This window comes from Protopterus annectens, chromosome 11.part0 (assembly GCF_019279795.1).
Source record: "Protopterus annectens isolate FY-2018-M chromosome 11.part0, PAN1.0, whole genome shotgun sequence".
Lineage (NCBI taxonomy): Eukaryota > Metazoa > Chordata > Ceratodontiformes > Protopteridae > Protopterus > Protopterus annectens.
Window position 1 is genome coordinate 1,538,487,876 of NC_056745.1, and position 22,640 is coordinate 1,538,510,515.

Consider the following 22,640-nt stretch of genomic DNA (forward strand, 5'->3'; position numbering starts at 1 on the left):
TATATTTTCATACCATCCTTTTCCACATTTTCTGTTTCCACTTTCCATAGTAATATCTTATTCTGATATTCTTTAATCTCATCATTTAATTATGCTAACATCTTTCCCAAATCTTAATCTTCCCCAAACATTTGTATACTTGAGTTTCATTATATAATTTACTCTATTTCCTTATGTTAATCCTAACAGCATTTTATACAAATTGCATGGACTATAAGATTAATTAATGCTACTCCTCGTTCTTATCCCTTAATGCACAAACTCATCTCCTTACAGGATTTAGTCTTGATCCTCACATAAATGAAAATATAATCAACAATTCTTTTTCATGCTTAGATGGAATTATATATATATATATATATATATATATATACATATATACTTGTCAAATAGGCTATTTTGCCTAACAGAATAGAATTTATTAAATATACCTTTTTTATATGCCAATCTATATGATCTCCAAAATATACATATCTCTTTCAACTTTTGCATAAGTCTCTTCCATTGTATTCATTTATTCACAGCTTCCTTGTACCTGGCCTGTGACTGCAAGACTTGGATTGCTTCTAAAATCATCTGGCCTGGCTTATAAACCTGTAGTATATTGTTATGCACTTGCTCTGTTTTAGCGATATTTAACACTTCTGTGCTACATTTATTTATTTGTTTGAATTTATCATTATTTTTCAGTCTGCATGTATTAAAGAAAATCCATCTGTTTGTTACTGTACTGCTCTTAGGTTGTTTTTACAATATTCTGATATTTCTTAACCTCTTCAGATACTGCAAAAGCTGTTCTGAGTGAGTCTGCCAAAAGATTTCTAAGTTTTGTGAAGTTCTTGTGTGTTGTAAACATTTCTCAGGGTTAGTGAACTTATTTCCAAGGATTCCTGATGTTGCAGGAATTCTTACATCTGTTGTAAAGCATTTCTTACTGCTCTTGAGCTCAAAGCCAGTTTGTTTTACATTTCTTTTGGACTCTGGTGGGAGCAGAGAGTTAAATTCAACCCATCCAAGCTGGGAACTGCTGGTGAATACCTTATTGTGTTTTTATTTGATTGGCCTGAGGATTTAACTTTACAAAATGTGCAGTCCTTTATCCTGCTCGTATAAAAGAATTATAATTTTATGTGATTGTGGTCATTTATTCAGAGCTTCTTTGTGCTTGGCCTGTGACTGCAAGACTTGGATTCCTTCTAAAATCATCTTGCCTACAAAGCTGATATAAGTATATTTTTTTGTACTTGCTCTGTTTCAGTGATATTTAACAAATCTGTGCTGCATTTATTTATTTGGTTGAATTTATCACTGTTTTTAAGCCAGCACTTATTAAAGAAACTCCATCTGTTTGTTACTGCACAGATGTTAGGTTGTTTTAACAATATTCTGAAATTTCCTAACCTCCTCTGATACTGCAAACGTTGTCCTGTGTGAGTCTGCCAAAATATTTCTAAATTTTGTAAAGTTTTTGTGTTTTGTGGACATTTCTCAGGGTTAGTGAACTTATTTCCAAGGATTCCTGATATTTCAGGAATTCTTACTTCTATTGTAAAACATTTGTTACTGCACTCTAGCTCAAAGCCAACAGTTCCTCATGCTTGCATATAAGGAAATCTCTCCAGTTTAATATCCTATATAGGAAATGCTCTCCATAGTCTCCCACTGTTTACAGCTGCTCAAAGAGCTGCCAGTTTGTGCAGAGTGTGGTATCACTACAGGTCAATTAATAGTATACTAATAAACACTCTCACTTTGACCTTTAAGTGCCTCTTCTTTACTCCTTCCCATTTAGAAATTGTGTTTCCTTGGCTTACATAGCATAGGCTAGAGTCAGACTTGCTGAATCTAGACTATTTGGTATCACTGTGCTCTTAAACCAGCCATCTTACATTAAGCGGGCCTCACTGCACCCTTCTGACAGATGTGTGTAGCTCAGGACCCATCTGAGTTGAGGATTGCTGTAGAAAGGCTCAATTTGGGGCTTTTCCATTGGTAGTTGTACTAAAACTGTTTAAATTTGCCTGTATATAGCTTCCATTTGCAAGGGCTTGTCTTCAGTTTACTGGAGCTGCTCAAATGGTAACTTTAGTCAGAGGTCTGGAGTGCACCCACACTGAAATCCAAGGCATCCACTAAAAAGAAAATGAAAAATAAGTATATTTTAAGCCAGCACTGCACTTTGTGAACTGTATTTAATTGAATTACTGCTTCATTTTTGTTGTTTGTAACTAAGTCCATCTAGTCCACTTCCTTCCCAAATACCACATTCAGAAAAATTCTGCCACAATGGATGGGCAGTTTCCCATCATTTCTCCTACCAGCTTGATTGATATGGACATCCTGAGGCAGTGTAGCAATTGATTCACATATACTGACAACAATTTACTCCTAAAGTAGACTAACACCCTATGTGAGAGATGCAAATATACTATGAAACTGCAGTCAATTCTCGCATGTAAAAACAAACTAGACATCAAGTAGGTTGTCAGTACACATGCTTCACCTCTCAGGCAAACTTCACCTCTCACACAAAATAAGGTCATGACACATAAACCCACATACATGGAGGTACTCACTAAAACCCTACCAAAACAACAGAGACCTCCCAAATGCATACCACCCACACTCAGCACCAAGCATAAAGAAACCACTGCACATATCAACACACACATCCATGTCTCAACAAATAAGCCCTAAGACAAAACACATCAAATGTCTTGGTCATAGACGACTCTATAGTGAGACACACAGATGTCACCCTCACCAGACTAGACAAAGAAAGTGTCATGGTCAGCTGCCTGTTAGGTGCCAGGATCCAAGAAATCAGGCATGCACTCATGTCACTTAGCAAGTACCGTTATAACTCTGTCATAGTCCATGTTGGAGTGAATGACTTAAGACATACCTCTTTGGACTATATGAAAAGAAAGATGACTTAACTCTCTGATTATATGTCCCAGACAGGTATGTCCCTAGCCCTAAGCATTATCCTGCCCTCAGCCAGGATAGTGCCACAATACAAACAAAAATGATTGACTTCAGCAATTGGCTCAACTTCTTGTATCCTGCCAGGGAGATCTGGTATTTGTCAGCCTGGGAGGATATGGTAGATAGACCTCTCTGCTTTGCTAGAGATAGTCTACACCAGCCCCTAAGCTTTCAGATACTGGCAAAGGCCCTTGCTTCTCCATAGTGCATTTTTAGGCAATGAAACAACAGTTTTCCAACATGAAATCTAATCGAGACAAACTCACGTGTCACTTTGGAGAATGCTGATATCTGTGCAGTTACTGAGACAAGGTTCAAGGCCAGTGACAACATCCTAGCCATGCAAGGTTACATTGTGTTCCTCATGTTCAGACCTCAATATGAGTGTGAAGAAACCAAAGGTGGAGGTGTATCCATCTTCAATAAAACAAAATACACTTTGAGACTGGTCAAACAACATGACTATCTTGATCTACTCTGTGTCCAATTAACTATTGGGAAAGTACCATCCCACATCACTGCTAGCTATAGATCCCCACCATGAACCAGGATAAGCACACTGCTTACCTCAATTTACTGGGATCTCTTGCCATACAGCCCAACATCTTTGTCTGGGGACATACATGAGCAAAAATACACTATGCCAGAGGTTTCTGAAGTTTGTTAATGCAAATGCTTTGGAAAAGATAGTTTGTACCGCCACTAGGGGCTCTAATGTTCTGGACATAGTACTCACTAGCATTGAGGGCCACTGTACTTCCACATGTGTGATGCCCTCCCTGGTTAGGCCAGACCACAAATCAGTCTTGTTTGAAGTAACTACTAGAGCTGACACCCTCTCAGGAACAAAAATTATAAAAAAACTTCAGCAAATCTACCTACAGCATACTAAGTGATGGCATAAAAAGCTTCACACCACCCAGAATTGCAGACACTGGTGATCACTATGCAGACGTGTATGTAAATGCCCTGTATAAGCACTTAAGCGACTGCATAAACTCTGCTGTACCTGACCAGATCAAATCAGGTCTTCCTGTAAAAACAAGCTATCATGGTGGACTTCTTGTATAAACAGATTATATAACAAGAGGAAAAAACTGTTGTCCAGAAGCAAGAGGGATATCACTCTGCAGAGGAAAAGTTCTCTCTTAAGCCTAAACAGGAAAACCAGAAACAAAAATTGCATCTCTAGCCAAGGGTAGTCATAAGGCATTCTTTAACTATATCCAAAGTCTAGAAAGCAATGCCCAGCTATTTGCTGAACTGGTTGTAGGTGGGAAGACTCATACTACACTGGAAGATATCTCAAGCCTGCTAGCTGACAGATTCAGCGTAAACTTCATCCCTATACCCACCTACCATATCCCAAAGCATACCTGACACCAGCCTTCTGCCTAGTATCTATAGAGAACAGGTCATCTCTGCACTCACCAAGTCCAGAAACACAGCCTCACTAGAACCAGATAATATCCCAGATTGTTTACTAAACAATCTAAAACAAGACCTAGCATACCCACTTGGTGTTGTTTTTAATCATAGCTTGAGAACTGGCTATGTTCCTGCAGAATGGAGAACAGCAACAGTAATCCCCTTGTACATTGGGGGACATCAACTGACCCTGGGAACTACAGACCCATAAGTGTAACCAGCCTCATCTGCAAGGCCATGGAAAAACATATCATGGACCTTATCAACACAGATGAGCTCAAAATGCTGGATGTAACACAGTTTGGCTTATTTGTTAATGGTAACTCATACTTATTAAATCTGGTAGACTTCTTTGACAATGTCACCAAAGCCATGGAGAAAGGTAAGAGAGTGCACACAGCCTATCTCGACCTTGCTAAGGCTTTCAACACCATTCCCCACTCTGTCATCATTGAGAAACACTCCCAGATAGGGATTAACCCTTACATTACTAGATGGGTAGCCAATTGTTTCACTGACAGAGCACATTCTATCAAAATCAGTGACTCCATCTCCACCAGTAGACCCGTCACCAGTGGAGTAAAACACATTCTGTGCTGGGCTTCTTACTGTTTGGCATCTATTTCTCAGAAGTCCAAGCCAAAGTAGAAAACTTTTGGCTCAGCAGGTTCGCTCATGATTGTCAATTGGGGCCAGTCACTGAGCTCCCAATGATGTCGACATATTACAAAAAGGGCTAACACAAACAAATGATTGGTGACAAAGCCATGGTCTAAAACTAAATTCAAAAAATGCATTATTATTCCCTTTGGCAAAATGAAATTCCCTACAAATTACAATATTGACAGCACCCCTCTGAGTTCCATCCCAATGGTGTGACACTTGGGAGAACAGGTTGATAATAATATGAACTTTGACTACCAGGTTTCCACAGTGTTAAGGAAAACCTTCTAAGTAGCACACCTCATAAGCAAGGGCATAGCATCCAGGTCAAGGGATGTTATAACTCCCCTGTACTTGACCGTCATCAGACCACTAATAGGGTATAATACACCTTTTTGCATGTACCTCACCAGACACCTGCAGCAGCTGGAGAAACCTCAAAGGTTTCTCGCTAAGAAAATACAGAGAATCAAAATCATGACCTTTATGGACAGGCAGAAAGCCATGTCACTTTACTTTGTATCTTATAGGCTGCTGAGAGGTAACTTGTGCCTGGTCTATAGGGCAATCTATAACTCTGCCCTAATGGAGATGCTGCACATCTGCATGTCAAATGGCTCAAGAGTCACTCATTCTAGTGATATCAGCCTAGCTTGGGACATTAACTCATTCACTCCAATGGAGCTCAAGAAGTATGCAGTGTAACTTCCAATGGGTGGAGCCTACATCTTTTAACAGAATCAAAGTGTGCCCTCACAATTCAAACAAATGTTCTTATCTCTGGGATTATAGGGGTTACTAAAGAGTGAAAATGCCAAACTTCACCACAAACTCTTTTTACAGTGGTAGCATTGTTTAGGTTCAAGGTCTTAAATAAAAGTCACTGTAAACTCAATAACTATTACATTTGTAATATTCTTTAAACAACTTACAATATCTCAGCAACCACTTGAGTTACACACATACTTACTGTCAGCAGCATTTTATTCATCTAGCAGAGAGCTTTCATGTGAGTCTAAGGAGATCTGCCTGTGTTAATTGGTTGTTGAGATATTTAGAAAAATGTGAAAATTATATCTACATAAATTAATATCATACAAACAATAATTGATATATATTTATCTGCACTAGACAGAGGTCAAATATTAATGCAGTTGAGTTTGCTATTGTGTAATCTTTAAAATTAAGCTTTTTAAAACATTGTACTTAGCATGGTTTTGAAATTATGGATGCAAATATGAACAAGCAGTATTTGGCACCTAGAAACGTCAGTAGTTGTTAACTGCAGATGCACCTGGAGGCATTACTCGGATGTAATGAGTTAACAGATCATGCTGCTGAGACAGATATGTCTCCCAGAGATTGCTGCTTCTCGGAAACAGACTCCCTATTGACTTAAAACAGAGCTTCTTACTGACCCAATTCAAATGCAACCTAGATAATTGGATGGGGGACCACAAATTTGCTCTTGCAGTGGTATCCATGTCGCTCATGGACAGGGGTAGCTGGTGTTGATCACAGAACCACTCTGTTCATAAATTTGTTCTGTGAAGTACTCAAACAATAACAAATGGGGATAATTGGGATTAACATGGCTAGGCTTGTAAAGGGTCTAGGGCCATTAGCCTAGTAACCTCCTATGAATTTATGAACATATCAGCCTTCATGTTTATCCCAAATGTTATTCCTAAACTATCTACCTCTTCATCATTAAAGTGAATACCTTCTAATTCACTCAAAAATCCAATTCCTTTATGTTTGCCTTTATTAATGCTTAGACCAAGCATATTTAAATACTTGTTTAATTTTCCATTTCCTTGTGTGGCAACGTGAGGTGTTGCCATCTGTGCCAGGGGAAGTGGGACAGTTCATGTGTGGCATATGCCAGCATGATTGGCTGTAGATTTATAGGTAATTTTGTGTTGTTTGACTGTCATACTGATTTGTACAGATGTTTATATTAAAAATGTATCAGCAGTGTTATTATAACTGATTAAATGTATATGTTTAAACAAAGAATTCTAGAAGGGAAGAACAGAAGTTCTGGAAATTGTTCTATAATTTTCAAATACTACAAGAGATCTTAGCAAAGGTCTGAATATGTATTGTGCCAGAGTCAGGAGATCAAATGTGGATGTCATTCTATAACCAGTACTGAGAGGTTTGAACTCATACAGCAGCTTGTGCTGCTTTATTTTCTTTGGAACCTGATTTGAAGAAATCTATGACATCTATCACAGTTCATTTGAGCTAGTTGAGTTAAATTTTATTTTGAAGCTCATTATCCTTGCCTTGTGGAAGTATGTATGTCAGCATCCTATCTGCCTTCCTTTATTAATTAAGTTAGCTAGTCAGGAAACATGCTGAGAACAGCAAAGTATTGTTTTTCTGCACCTGTTTGAATCTGTCCAACTGTATTATTTTTATTTCCCCTGTGACTGAATCTCTGGTGGTTATTGTTCTTAGATATTTAGTAGTTTCACGTTTTCTATTTTATTATTTATTATTACATATTTCTATACCTTTCATTGTGGCTGGTCTTTTAGAGAATACTTTTAACATCTTGAGCATACTTGTGTTTATTTTTTGACACCTTGGTCACTCTGAAATGCCTGGCTGCTTTGGTTACACTCTACCATTTATGTTAGTATTGATTTTACTCAGTATAATTATAATTACCCTTGTAAGAGCATGAGAGTGGTTGACTAGTGGCAGTGGAGTTAACTTATATTCTGGGCAGAAGTGGTACAGTTAGTAAATCTGTACCAGCCTTTCCCAGGAATGTGCGTGTCAGCTACTTGGAACTGGGACACAATGCTTCAAAGTGAGTGTTGTGTGGGATCTGGAGAGACAGAGAGGTCTGTCTCAGGTATGGAGCATGTTCCCTCTATGCTCAAGGGTACAACTGTGCTTGATGCAAAGAGCTGTGTCTGAAAATACTGTGTAAATGAATTCCTATTTTTAGTGACCTTTCTCATCAGTGTTATTGGTGAGGATTGATGCTCCTTGATTGGGGTAGAGAGACTGTCACACCTGGTTCCATCCATTTCTTAGTCTTAGTAATTAAAATTATACCATCTGCATAAGTAAGAATAACTGATACATATATTCCCACTGTCATCTAATACATTGCCATTTTCAGTGCTCTATTTATTGCATTTGCAATCACATTCATAACTACTGCAGATAAGATACTGCTTGCTGGGCAACCTTGTCTTATCCCACAGTCTATTCTTATAGCTTTACTTAACCATCCATTTAATATTATTTTTATAATGTCATTCTCATATACTGTTTTTGTAACTTTCATTATTTAGCACTTACATTATAATCTCTTAATATACTCCACAATTCCTCATATTGTATTCTATCAAATGCTTTATTTACATCTCCTACCATTACTTTAGTTTCCACCTTTTTATTTATAATATCATCTATCATCTCTCTTAATATCCATAATAATGTTTGACTTCCTTTCCCTTTTTTCCATAGACTCCATCAGTCTAGCCACACCTTTCCCTAATATTCTCCCTATTATTCTCATAAATATTTTATAATCAGTGTTATTTAATACTATTGTGTTGTGATTTCTAATATCCCCTTTTTTCCTTTCTTCCATGTAAATTTCATGGCCCCATGCATATATCTGTTTTATCTATCCCTTTTTTCTAAACATTCATTTAATATATCTACAAATATACTTTTGCCAGTCATTCATATTATAATACATATGATACACAAATCTGTCTATTCCTGCAGCATTCTCCATATCCAGATCTTTTAAAATTTCATTGAGCTCTCCTATATATATTTTTCAATAATCTAATTTTCTTCTTTACTTATTTTATTTAGTTCTCATATTTGCTTCTCTTTTATCCCTCTCTTCTTAAATGCATTTCATATATACTGTTCTATTACCTCAAATATTTTCTTGTGTATTCACTCTTTTTTCTTCATTATTTTCCAATTCTCTTAATATCCTCTCATTTTTTTCTCACTATTTTACTCAAATACAGAGCCACTTCTTCCTTTTCCCTTGTAGAAAAGTATTGTTGCTTATATAACATTTTCTTAATCTTCCCTTGGTTTATCTCATGTATTTCCTTCTCATCTTCATAAAAGCTTTTTTGTTGTTATTTGTATCTTTCAAGTTGTCTTAATAATTGTTGTTTCATGCTGTCTTTATTTATCTGGCTACTGTGTTACTGCATTGCATTTTACTGATTCCACTACTCTAGCTCCAGTCACTGCTTCCTTACTATTTTGCTACATCTTATCCCCAGTCATATAATACTCCCTTTTCTCAAACCTGACTCCTACCTGCACTCCATCCCTCATACCACTCAAAGGTCTCCCCTCACTAAGAGTTCCTCTACTCCCACACAACCACCCCACCCATACCCTACTTTTCTCCAAATTGGCTATAACTCTCACCTACCGCCAATTACTTACCACTGACACTCAACCAGTTTTATGAATCCCCTTCTCCCACATCTCTCACAACTTATTTGTCTTCTTTTTCTAGAATTATCCAGCTAATTCAGCATCCTCATCTCTCTCTCTGGCCCTTTCTGGCTGAAATACCTGCAGCCAAGTTTCTCCCAGAATATTTTCCTTCAAGTGTGAAATCACTTAAGTCTGCCCACCTTACCTGAAATAAAGTAAAACTGCTATAACCATTCTAGGACAACCCCATGGCAGCTACTCTCTTCCTCACCAGTAAACCGCTCCTTGTTGATTCCCTTATCTCTGAACTTGTCCTGCTCTCCCTTGGTCCCTACTTCCATTTCTACTGTTGTACTCATATCTGAGTTTTAACTCTTTGTCTCCTAGACCTCTCCTCCTCATAATCTGCCTTCCCTATCCAGCTGTATACCTTACCTCTCATGTAAACCCTCCCTGGCTATCTCTTCCTCCTAATATATTTCTGTGCCCTACCTTTCCTCTCACTGAAACCACCTCATGTCAGTTAACTCTGATTCTCAAGCTGAAACCTTCAACCTCTCCTGTTCAAATACCTTCTATCTGATTGTTTTCTGGGCTTCATATGACGGGTGTAGCCCCGCTAGGGCTCACTTCGCTCTCCTACCCTACCCCCATTCCCACCCACCTCATTACAGTTTCCTTTATACCAACCTCTCCCTCCCCTTCCTGTTCCACCAGCCTCACAAACTCCACTTCCAGCAACATAACCACTCCTACCCACAACATCTGTCAATCTTCACTATTTTACCTCATACCATTTAATGGCTCCCCCTACTGGTCCATCATATCAAACTCTCACCCATATGCATTACCTTCTTATTCCCACAACACTCCTCTTCATACTATCCTCCATGACCACCTACCACTTCCACCTTCAAAATCTACCCTTATGCTCTCCTACCTCCACATATTATCCACAAGACATCCTTCCTATTAATTATACTACCTCCCCAACTCTATTTACCTCTTCCACCATATGTCTATTTAAACACATCATCCTCCAAGTCCATACACCTACCTATAAGACTACGTCATTGCTATATAAACTCCAACTACATACTGCACACTTTCTACTCTTAGAAAAAATCTACTCTGCTCTGGAGACATCCATCCTAACCCAGGCCCAACTCCCACTCATACCTACCTGACCCCTACCAGACCAACCCCCTCCACAAACTCCACACAAATTCCTCCCCATCCACAACAGCATGTACAGAACCTAGCCCCATCACAAAATCTGCATATTCTCTCACTAAATATTCAGAGCCTAACAAACAAAGTCACTGAGCTCCACAGTTGGATGGCTCATACTACCCCACACATTCTTTCCCTATCAGAAACTTGGCTAAAGCCATAAATCTCTGACAGTGAAATACTTCCACCTGGCTATAGTATATCTTGCTCAGACAGACTTGCTAAAAAGGGAGGTGGAGTAGCTATATTATACTCCAACAGTCTAAATATCTCACTTTATCCCTCACCCATACCTAACTTCTACCCAGCAGAAGTTATAATACTAAACTGCCATTTGAACCTTCAAATGAAATTTGCTGTTGCTTCCATCTATCTTCCTCCAGGTAACAATTTACCTATCCTTGAAAACATTCTATTCTGGTTCTCCCAAAAGATACCATATGAAACCCTTATACTAGGTGATGTCAATATTGACTGGTCGAAACTCATTACTGACTCACCTCAACTCAGTATCCACTTATATGGCTTCCACCAAATGATCTCATCCCCCACTCGCTTCCACAAAACATCATCAAGTACTACAATTGACTGGATTCTTACCAACTCTCCCCACCTCTACCATAATCCTACCACCTTACCTGACTCCCTCAGTGACCATCTCCCTACCTCTGTCTTAAGATACTACTCTCCAGCACCAAACCCACACCTAATATAGACTGTCGTAAACTATCCAATTTCAATTCCACTCAATTCAACTCTATTCTCTTTAGTATAGACTGGACCATCCTAAAACAAATCCCACTAGACGATGCTGTTAGTATGTTTAACAACAAATTTCTGAATACTCTAGACTCCCTAGCTCCTTCTATGAAAATCAGAATTAAATCTAAGTTTGCTCCATGGCTATCTAAAGAAACAAAGTCACTAATGAAACAACGGGACAGTGCTTGCAATGTCTGGACTAAAACAAAACAACTCCCCCTCCTTTGCAAATATAGATAACTAAGAAACCTATCAAAAAAACATACTACATTAGATAAAAAATCCTACTACACTTTTGCACAGCTAAGCAACCCATCTAACCCTCATAAATACTGGTCTACCCTGAACAAAATCCTCTATCCAGGCAGACTTTCTAACCCCTCCCCTTACCCAGACTCATCTCCTGAAGAAACCGCTGCCCTCCTAAACAAACATTTTATTGATACCTTCCAGAATCTCATACGCACTAAGCCAAACTTAACTTCACAACCAACAGCACCCAACACTCAAACCTCAACTCAGTTCTCCTTTCAGCCCATTTCTACCTCTTATATTAAATCTTTACTCCTTAAGCTCAAACGCTGTTCTGCCTTCACAGACAAACTACCACCTACCTTCCTTAAACTTGCTGCTGACTCTATTGCCTACCCTGTCTCTGTACTAATAAACAGATCAATTCTTGAATCAACTGTTCCTACTCTGTGAAAATCTTCCTTCACTATACCATTACACAAAGGAGAGAACTCAACTGACCCCACAAACTACCAATCCATCGCCATTCTACCCCCCTCTCTAAGATACTAGAAAAATGTATTTACACACAGCTTCTTAACCACCTCATCAAAAACAAACTACTCACCCCCACCCAACATGGATTCCATCCCAACCACAGTACTACCACTGCCCTCCTTTCCTTCACTCACACTATTGCAGATGTAATGGATAACAATAAGCTTGTCTCCTGTCTCTTCCTCGATCTCTCAAAAGCTTTTGATACTGTTTCTCATCCTTTACTACTATCCAAACTCAAACCTACACCTATCCACATCCTTCCTAGCATGGTTTACCAGCTACCTAACCAGAACTCAACCATCCATCAGATGGCTCTCATCCATCTCCCCCTTCCTTCCTAACCCCACTGGTGTACCCCAAGGCTCCATCTTAAGTCCACTCCTGTTTAATGTATTCACCAATGACCTGTCTGCCTCCTGCAAAGAGTCTTCCCTCATACAATATGCTGATGACTCCACACTTATATATATCTCCAACAACATCTTCAAGCACCATACCTTAACCCAACAAGCCTTCCTTTCCACTGAGCAATGGCTATCTGACAACCAATTGATTCTAAACCCCAAAAAGACTAAGCTCCTGCTCTTCCTTCCCTGATCCCTTGCCCATCATAAATCATTATTGTTCATCAAATACTCAAACAACACAACTATTCAGCTTGATACCCATACAAAACTACTTGGAGTCACAGTAGATGACAAACTTCAATTCAATCTCCACTTACTCCAATGCATAAAGAAAACACATCAAAAACTATGTCTACTTTATCGAAACAAAAAATTTCTCACCCTAGAGGCTAGACTGACATTTGGACAGGCACTACTCCTCCTCTCCCTCCTTTACATCGCCCCTATTCTCACCAACATACAAGTCACCACCCTGAATAAACTACAACAAACCTATCACAAAATAGCTAGATTTATCACAAACTCACCATACAACACACACCATTGTATTGCATTAAACTCTCTCCAACGGCTAGTACTCCCCCAACAACTGCTTCTATCTCAATTTCAAATACTACACTCTATTCTCTATAAACCCTCTTTCTGTCCATCTCTCTCACCCTTATTCTCCACCTATACACCATCCCAAACCCTCCTTACATCAAACCAACAGCTACCAGACATATATCAACCAAACAAGTCTATTGGGAAAATACTCTATAAACATACTGTCACTAATGCCCGGAAGAAACTCCCCCTTAGCCTACGATCCATTACTCACTACACCCAGTTTAAAAATGAACTAAAAACTTTTCTACTTAACTCCAAGACTTGCTCTTGTTATAAATGCACCTAGTCTCCCACTCCTGTCTCCCACTTTGCTACACACCATTCTGAAGAAGAAGAAAAAAAATATATATATATTTTTTTGATGATAGAACTTCATGTATGTATTTTATGTATTAACAGCTTTGTAATTGTTCTCTTCTATACTTAACTTTGTTACTGTTTGTACTCAAACTTTGTTATTATTAACAGCTTTGTAAATCCTTCAGCTATGTTAGTACTATACTTCTGCATGCAATCAATGTACTATTATGCAATTTTCTGGAGCTTTTCTCCTCGGGTCTTCACTGAAAATGGGCTAAAAGCCCAGTTGGACTAACCCGGTTAACAAATGACAATAAAATAAAATAAATAAAACATTAATAGCTTATATTTTTGCTTTTCTTTCTTCTTTTCATCACTTGACTTCTAGAAAGCATTTTTTATATTTTCCTTTAGAACTTAACCACTGATCAGTACAGTTTTTATAGAATATTCTCATTTCTTCATGATCTTCCCATAACTGATCAATTTTATTTTCTCTCTCCATCATCTAAATCTTTTTTTTTGTTCAATCTTTTAATACCATTACTTAGCCTTAAATCTTCTTCCTTTTCTTTTACTTCTGCTCATATAGCCAGTGATCTGAAAACCCTGTTTCCTTTGTTTCTTCTTTAATAATGTTTAAACTATCAGATATTATAAAATAATCAATCTATGTTTTAATCTCATTTCTTTTGTAAGTCCAATGTATATTATTCCATATATATATATATATATATATATATATATATATATATATATATATATTGATTCACTTCATAATCTTGAAATACTGAAACATCAAATTTCAGTATCTCAAAACTATGAAACAGAATCCACAAAACACCAAAACTACAAAACCCCAAGCCCAAAACCGTGAAATTCAAAAGACTGAACAAACCGCATACACTACACCATACTTACACCACAACACCCACATCACAACATAAACAAACAAAAACTACACACACACACCCCCTACTTATATATACTAACTCTGAGATCGCACAAACAGGAAACAAAATCAAACTCACACACGGACATTCTCCAGTCCCTCACACACACATCAAACATATCCGCACACTCAAACACACTCTAACCCCCACTCAAATCCCTTACAAAACACTCACTTACCTGACAAAACACCTAGATCCACACATGGCACTGTGCACCATAAACACACAGTCCTGGACATCACGTAGCGTAAGGCCATAACCACGAATTTAAGATATTCGAATTCGCGATTATGAACTTTTGCTATTTTAAACATTCAGGTTTATAGTCTCAAGATACTGAAATTCGACATTTCAGTATTTTGAGATTATAAATGGCTCATATATATATATATATATATATATATATATATATATATATATATATATATATGTATATATAAAACATTCTACTTTTCATTTTTTCATATACCCTCTTGACATCATTCCATTCTTTCTTCATTTTCCTTAACCAACAGTTAAAATCTCCTACTAGTATTATTTTAATTTTCACTTCTACATAGTTTAAGATTTTTTAAACATTTCCTCTCTTTCTATTTTAGTAACATGTGCATATATTGCAATAATCGTATACACGTCTTTCTTATATCTTATATCTAACACTGTTATTCTACATATTAAGCGCTTCTTACAAGCACAAAGACTTTGATCCTGTAAAAATATTTATTGAAGCATTATATTCACTGAGAGAGATTTTTGTATGCATTTTAATGTCTTCAGTGTCTCATTTTGTATATACTTTAGTTATGTTATTTAATATTTTTAGTAATGAGATATATGTCTTTTAATTTTATAAGTTTTCTCTTTGGTACATTTACATGATGTGATGTTTGACTTTCTTATTTAACTGTTTTTTGAATGGGAGTGTTTGTTTTTGATGAAGTTAAGTTTTATTAAATTTGAACGAAAGTGCTAGTTTGTGTCCAAGTTTCTTTGCCTTTTGCCTTTGATCAGAAGCCATCTTTTGTTATTTGGTTTCTTTGTGGTTCACCTAAGTGTCTAAAATCTTAACTATTTCATTACATAACTCAGCAGTTCCTGAGCATGTATATTTTCCCATGTGCTATTCAATGCTTCTACCCCATAACTTTTTCATTTGCATTCATTCTTCTACTGTTAATATTCTTGTGTCTTCTAGAATAATTACATGCATATCATGTAGGATACACCATTCAAAGACACCTAAGCTTCTTTTAGTGTTCTTTATTCTATTAACATTTATTGATACAATTCTTGGATTCTTTCATATTTATTGTATTTTTCATTTTACCCCTGATTTTTTTTTTTATTTTCTTTCATAATCACAGTTTGAAATTTTCTTTTTCTTTCATCCTTCTCCCATAAAATTTTCTTTTTCTTTCACACTTCTCCCTATTAAATTATTTTTCCTTTCACTATTTTCCAACTAATATCTTCTTCTTCACTTGTTTCCAGTACTAATTCTTCACCTTCATTATTCTCATTTTCTTTATATATTATTTGTATTATATTCTTATATGGTATTTTGTTTTTCATGTTCATGTTCTACATTTTTTCTATATCATGTAAATGTTCTTGGTTTTTCAACATGTAATTGTTCATTACAGTTAACCAAATCATGTCCCATTTTTCACATTTTTTACACATCAAATCATATTTCTTTGCCTCATGTCCCATCTTTCCACAAACAAAACATTTTCTCTTATCACAATTGCTTATTACATGATCATTCTTTCCGCACATAAAAAAAGTTTTTGGCTGTCCCTTATATCTTACAAAACCTCATCTTCCTGAATTCTGTCCATAATATCACCCCACAATGCTGACACTTCACTCCCTGGCTCAGTATGGGTTGTCATTTCCCTTAGGTATACATCCCGCAGCCCACCTATTGGAGGGTTGCAGCCATACACTCCGACTTTGACAAAGAAAACAGATATTTTTAAAACAAGTACTTGGAGTCCTGTGAAGGTTGATTACTTTCTTTTCACCGTTCTCCTTCATTTCAGCCTTTTCCTGCTTCCTTATCAACTTAACCAAACCTTCAATTTCATTTTCCTTATACAACTAACAATTTTCTGATTCTACTCCCTTCAACAAACTCTCCTATTCCTTCTGTCACTCCATCACAGTTTCTCACTGCCTCTATCTTCCTTCCAGTTTCCCCAAGCTGCCTACACACTTGGAACAGAAACTGGAAATGTAGCAGTGAATAGCATCCCCCGTATGCTCTGACAAAAGTAGTTCTTTATTGAAAAACATTGCTTATGTACATTATTTAAATAATTGATATTGTATAATTATTTACGTTATTTACGTTATTTACATCTTTATACACTATAAAGCAATTTTGTCATTAATCACTCCACCCACCCTTTTTTCCAAATCCAATAAAATATTTTCTTTAGAATTTCTGTTAATTTCCATTTTCCATTAAACTTAACTTCATTAAATATCTCCATCCATAATGTCCATAAAATATAAAATATTATTCTATCAATTTTTTCAATTATTTTTATCTTATTTTATCATAATAGCCATATTCCAACATATCTATGTGTATATGTTCTACCTTTTCCAAGTCTTTCAATATTTTATAACTTTTTTACTCTAGCACATTTAAAAAACACATGTTCTGTTGTTTCAGGTTCTCCTCAATAAATACATATCCTTTCTTGTTTTCTTTTATAGGGCATGTTAGCCTTTACAGGTAGTTTACCTATTGATAATCTCCCCAAAAAATCTTTGCATTCATATATTTTTACACCACATTTATCTTGTTTTAATAGCTTTCTTCTTTTTCATCTCTAAATGTTTCTAAGAAAGATAAAACAGTGTTCTTTCATAATGTTTAAATACTATTATTTCCTATTTTTGTCAACTATATTCACTTTTAACTTCAATAAGAATATTTTATTTTGATTTTATATTTTCATTCTTTTTCCTGTTTCCATTTTTCCCAAAACATTTACATGTATCATACAAAATGTATTCTGTCAAATTCGTATTTTCTTTTTCATAACTTATTAAGGCTTTGTACAGGTTTAATGAAGCTGTATGAACAATTGGGCTTATTAACCCCAGTCCTCCTTCTCCTTCCCTTACATACAAAATTCCCCTTCTCACAGGATTCAGTGTAGATCACCATATGAATGAAAATGTTGTAGACATTATTCCCCAGATTCTCAAAAACTTGCACAGAGTGCAAGATTGGTGCAGGAGCCCACGCAGGCAATATGTCTGCCATGCGATCTAGGTACAGCCTGCAGGAGCATGCATGAGAGCTCCTGCACTAACCTTGCATGGACTAAGCCTTGGCATGCAAATCACCTCATTTGCAGGTGAAATCCATACAAATGAGGTGATTTTGCAATCCATGAAGCTTGTAGCAGTCCGTGCAAGACTAGTGGTATCTGCAGAAATGTACTCAGTTAGTAACCAAGTACATTTCTGCAAAATCCAAAATGGAGCTATGACAGTTCCAAATAAAGGCTGCATATCATTGAAGAAGCATGCCAATAGCCAAGTATAAGGCCATTGGTATTGCAAACAATACAAAAAAAATAAAAAAAATCAACTATTATTTTTTTAGCCGATTTTGGCTGTTTAAGCATAGGGCAGCAGCACACAAATGGGATCGGGGGAAAAATAAGAAAATAAACCTAAAATAAGCATTCTAACTAAAATCAGTATTCTGCCATGCAAGTCAATGGCAGGCAGAAGACAACCTGGCCAATGAGTAGTGGTTGCTAAGGGGGAGGCTCAGTGTAACACATTATGCATTAGAAGGCAATCCTATGCAAATGAGGGGAAGGATAGTGAATCCCAGTTTTCCCCAGCATGTGAGTCAGGTCCCAACAGTGTAAGAATAGGGATAGCTGGGTGCAAGCCTAGGAGGTAGGTGACATCATGGGGGGGGTGTCAGGCATACTGTAAGCGGATTGGAGCCCTGTGGCTTGGGTTTGCTCCTAGTTTAGCACAGCTGAGCTAGGGGGTGTGTCTAAACCTGCCTAGCACTCTTTATGAAGTGTAAGCAGATGTGCGCACCATGCACCGGGTTTTATAGGAAGAAAAGATAAGTTAAAGCAGGAAATAGCAGCAGTGTGCACATTTGAGCACTCTGTTTGCATGGCACACACACGAGCTTAAACAGGGAAGCAATACGAAGGGAAAACAACAGTAGGAAGGTATTCAAGGAGAGCTAGCGTAGTTGGCAGGTGAAATGTATCAGAATCAGCCAATTACACAGGCAGCAGACTAGCCCAGCCCAGAACACTACTATAAACTAAGCAAACACCTTCCCCTCTGGTTTTTCCCACATTCTACACCACTGGTATATACAAGCGGGGAAATTTTAACAAACAAACCTAAAAAATGAGAAGGGCTGCAGCAGGCAACATAGAACAACATGTGCAAAAGGCTGAGGGTGGTGAGGATGTGAATGCTGCTGAACAACCCACAGTGAGGAGACGGAGAAGATTGTACAGACCCAGGGTAACCTACCAGGGGCTACATGAGCTGGAGATAGTGGAGCAGGTGGACAGAGACCTCCTACAGCAAATTGTTGAGCTGTGTTGGCCACACCTGACACACCAAACTGACCGAGGGGAACCCATCCCATTGGATACCCAAGTATGTGTAGGTCTAGGTATACTAGCCACAGGTACCTCCCAAAGCACAACTGGGGATATCATGGGGATCTCACAGGCATCAGCATCCAGAGTATTCCACCAGTTCCTGGATGCCATGTCAACACATGCCAGTGAGCACATATTTCCTCAATACTCGTGAGGTGTTGACCAGCAATATGCATCTCTTCCACCAAATAGCAGAATAATCTGGGGTAGTGGGTGCTATAGACTGCACGCACATATGCATCAAACCACCACCCATTGAGCAGGGTAGGGCCTACATCAACTGCAGGGGCATCCCCTCCTTCAACTGCTGGGTCTTTTGTGATGTCCAAGACATTATAATGAATGTGTGTGCTAGCTGCCCTGGATGCTATGACAATTCCCACATATGGCATCTGACGCAGCTGTACCAGAGATTTACCAATGGAGGCATCCCCTACGATCACCCAGTGGGGGATGCTGAGTACACACTGGATCTGTGGCTGATGACACCCATCAGAAATGCACACACACCTGAACAACAACGCCATAATGAGGCACACTCACAGGCCAGACATATAATACAGCGTGTGTTTGGGATGCTCAGGTCACAGTTCCAGTGTCTGGACACATCCGGTGGAGCCTTGCAGTATTCACCAGCTACATGTACCCAAATTGTTATGGCACATGCTATGCTTCACAATATGATCCTGCGGAAACAGCTGCAGCAGAAACAGCATGGGGCAGGGCCAAACAGCCCCCCCAGTGCCAAGGCCTGCATAGGCACAGAGTGACCCAGAGGAGGAACAACCTGAGCCTGCCCCAGTAGGCAGAAGGAGGCGTGCTCAGTATGCCCTGGCCTTGGCAAAGAGACAACGCATAGCACATGCACTGACACAGTAGGGACCCAGGGAATGACACCTCTCTCTGACTCGCACATACGTAAAAGGGATGCCAAATACATCACTACCTGTGCTCAATCATGTATAGGGAGTGTACTATGTGCATCCGACATATGCAGCCCTCCAGCACCATCTGCAAGTCTGGCACACCCTCAAGGTAAGTCAATCAACCTACCAATTGCCAAATGGAGTCGAATGTGTTGCTACCTGTAGCTATGGTATGGATGTGAGCATGCAAGGAAATTGGGTGGCTGAATGTTATGGCAGCAGACAGTAGAAACCCATAGTGGCCCATGACATCTGCAACACATACTGGAGTCACCATAGTAGCCAGTACTACACAGGGTGACAAACCCCACTGCAGGAAATGTGCTGAGCATCATGTGTGTCCATATGACCCACACTTGCCAGTCAGGATGGTTCACATACCCAACAACAGTCTCAGCCAGCAGGACAGGTGTAGACAAACTCAAACAGAGCCTGTGTCATAGCCCCAGAATGATGGCTATGGTTAACCTCCCCACCAGGCCTACACAGACAGACCACAGCAGGGCAGGCAGTGGGATGTTAGTTCTGATGGGTAGGAAGTCACACAATAATATGTAGGGCAGCCAAAGCCATGATCTGTAGTACATTGGTATGCCTCTAGTCAGCATGATAGTTAGCAATACATAATGAAATGGAGTACCTGACATACCAGTACAGTCATAGCAAATGTGTACAAGTTTCACGTGTGCCCCCCCACATCCTACATAGTAATGTAATAACAGTCAGGTGTGTTCCCCCCACTCCTGTGTAGAAATGTAGGAATAGTCAGGTGTGCCCCACCATCCTTCATAGTAATGTAATAACAGTCAGGTGTGCCCCCCCTCCTGTGTAGAAATGTAAAGACAGTCAGGTGTGCCCCCCCCCGCTATGCAGAAATGTAGTAACAGTCAAACCCAAATGATCAATGGATACCCTGCAGAGACAGCATGCTACCTGTCAGTGTACAACACAAAGGTCAGCACTGCAGCACAAACTACCTGAACACGATCCACAAATTAAGTACAGACAGCCATATTGGGCATGCTCACACACTTGGCGAAATGAAGGCAATGTCAGTCTACAACATACTAAAAGGTTTTACTGGGCATGCTCACACACTTAAACACATGAAGGCCATGACTGCAAACACCAGTGGGCCAGACATATGTGGCAGTTGCAGTTTGTTAGTGCAGACACTCATCAGTATGCACCGCTCATGCCTTGCACACACAGTGGATAGGAATACAGATATATGTCAGGACAACACACTATAATAAGCCAAAGGTAGAGGTACATAGATGTGTGGAAGAGGGTGACTGTGACAAGGAGGCATCCAGGCCTGTACACCCAGCACACAGCCAAAGGGCCCCAAACACATGAGGAACAGATGTCATTCACTGCAGATACTAGCCACCAGTATCTGTCAGCATTACAGACTATGTTGTGCACGTGCCAGCTGTGCAACATGACTGTACAATGAAGTAGTCATCTAGCAGCTGTATACATGTAACTGTGACATATGACCCCGTGTGTGCCCGCATGTGGCGTGTCACCCCTAGATGAATGGGTTATGGCCCATGCACACACTGCCCTCCCCATAACCCTACTATGACAAGCCTGCTGAGGTCATCCAATGTGAAATACACCTTTGGGAGAATTGTAGCCCATTAATCTCTGTGGCGCATCCCATAACTGCATACTGCTGTAGTGTGATAAATTAGTTAGGAGTCCTAACCCCAGTCATAGCAACTTTGTGTGTCTGTGTTTGTGTGGGTGTCTGTCTCTGACTGTGTAGAGAGCAATGCTTTTTAGGGTACTCACACTCCTTACAATTGATATACTCAACTCTGGCAAGGCTGCTAATGGCACCTACCTAGAAATACACCTCTGGGAAGATTGCAGCCCAGTAATCTCTGTAGCATGTCCTGTAACTGCGTACTGCTGTAGTGTGGTAAAGTAGTTAGGTAGGAGTTCTAACCCCTCACTTGGTGTGTGTGTGTGCATGTCAGTCTGTCTTTGACTGTGTAAAGAGCAATGCTTTTTAGGGTACTCACACCCCTTACAATTCATATACTTAACTTTGCAAGGCTGCTAATGTCACCCACCTAGAAATACACTTCTGGGAAGGTTGTAGCCCAGTAATCTCTGTAGTGTGTCCTGTAACTGTGTACTGCTGTAGTGTGATGTAGAACTGTGGTAGGGTTCCATCCCCACCCATGGCAGTTCTGGATGTTTTGTGTGTGTTTCAATGTCTGTGTATGGAACAATACATTATAGGCTAGTCACAAGCAGTACATACAAGTCTTCTTCAGAAATGAAAAAACGCATTGCTGTGGCATTATTTTGTGCTTGGGACTACACCAGCTGTTACTATTATCTACTCGCTTTGAATAAACGAGTATTTTTTAACATTTTGGCTTCACCCTTTATTTGGATTTCCAGGGCAGGCAAATCTTTTTGGTTTTGGTCTTTGTCAAGCTT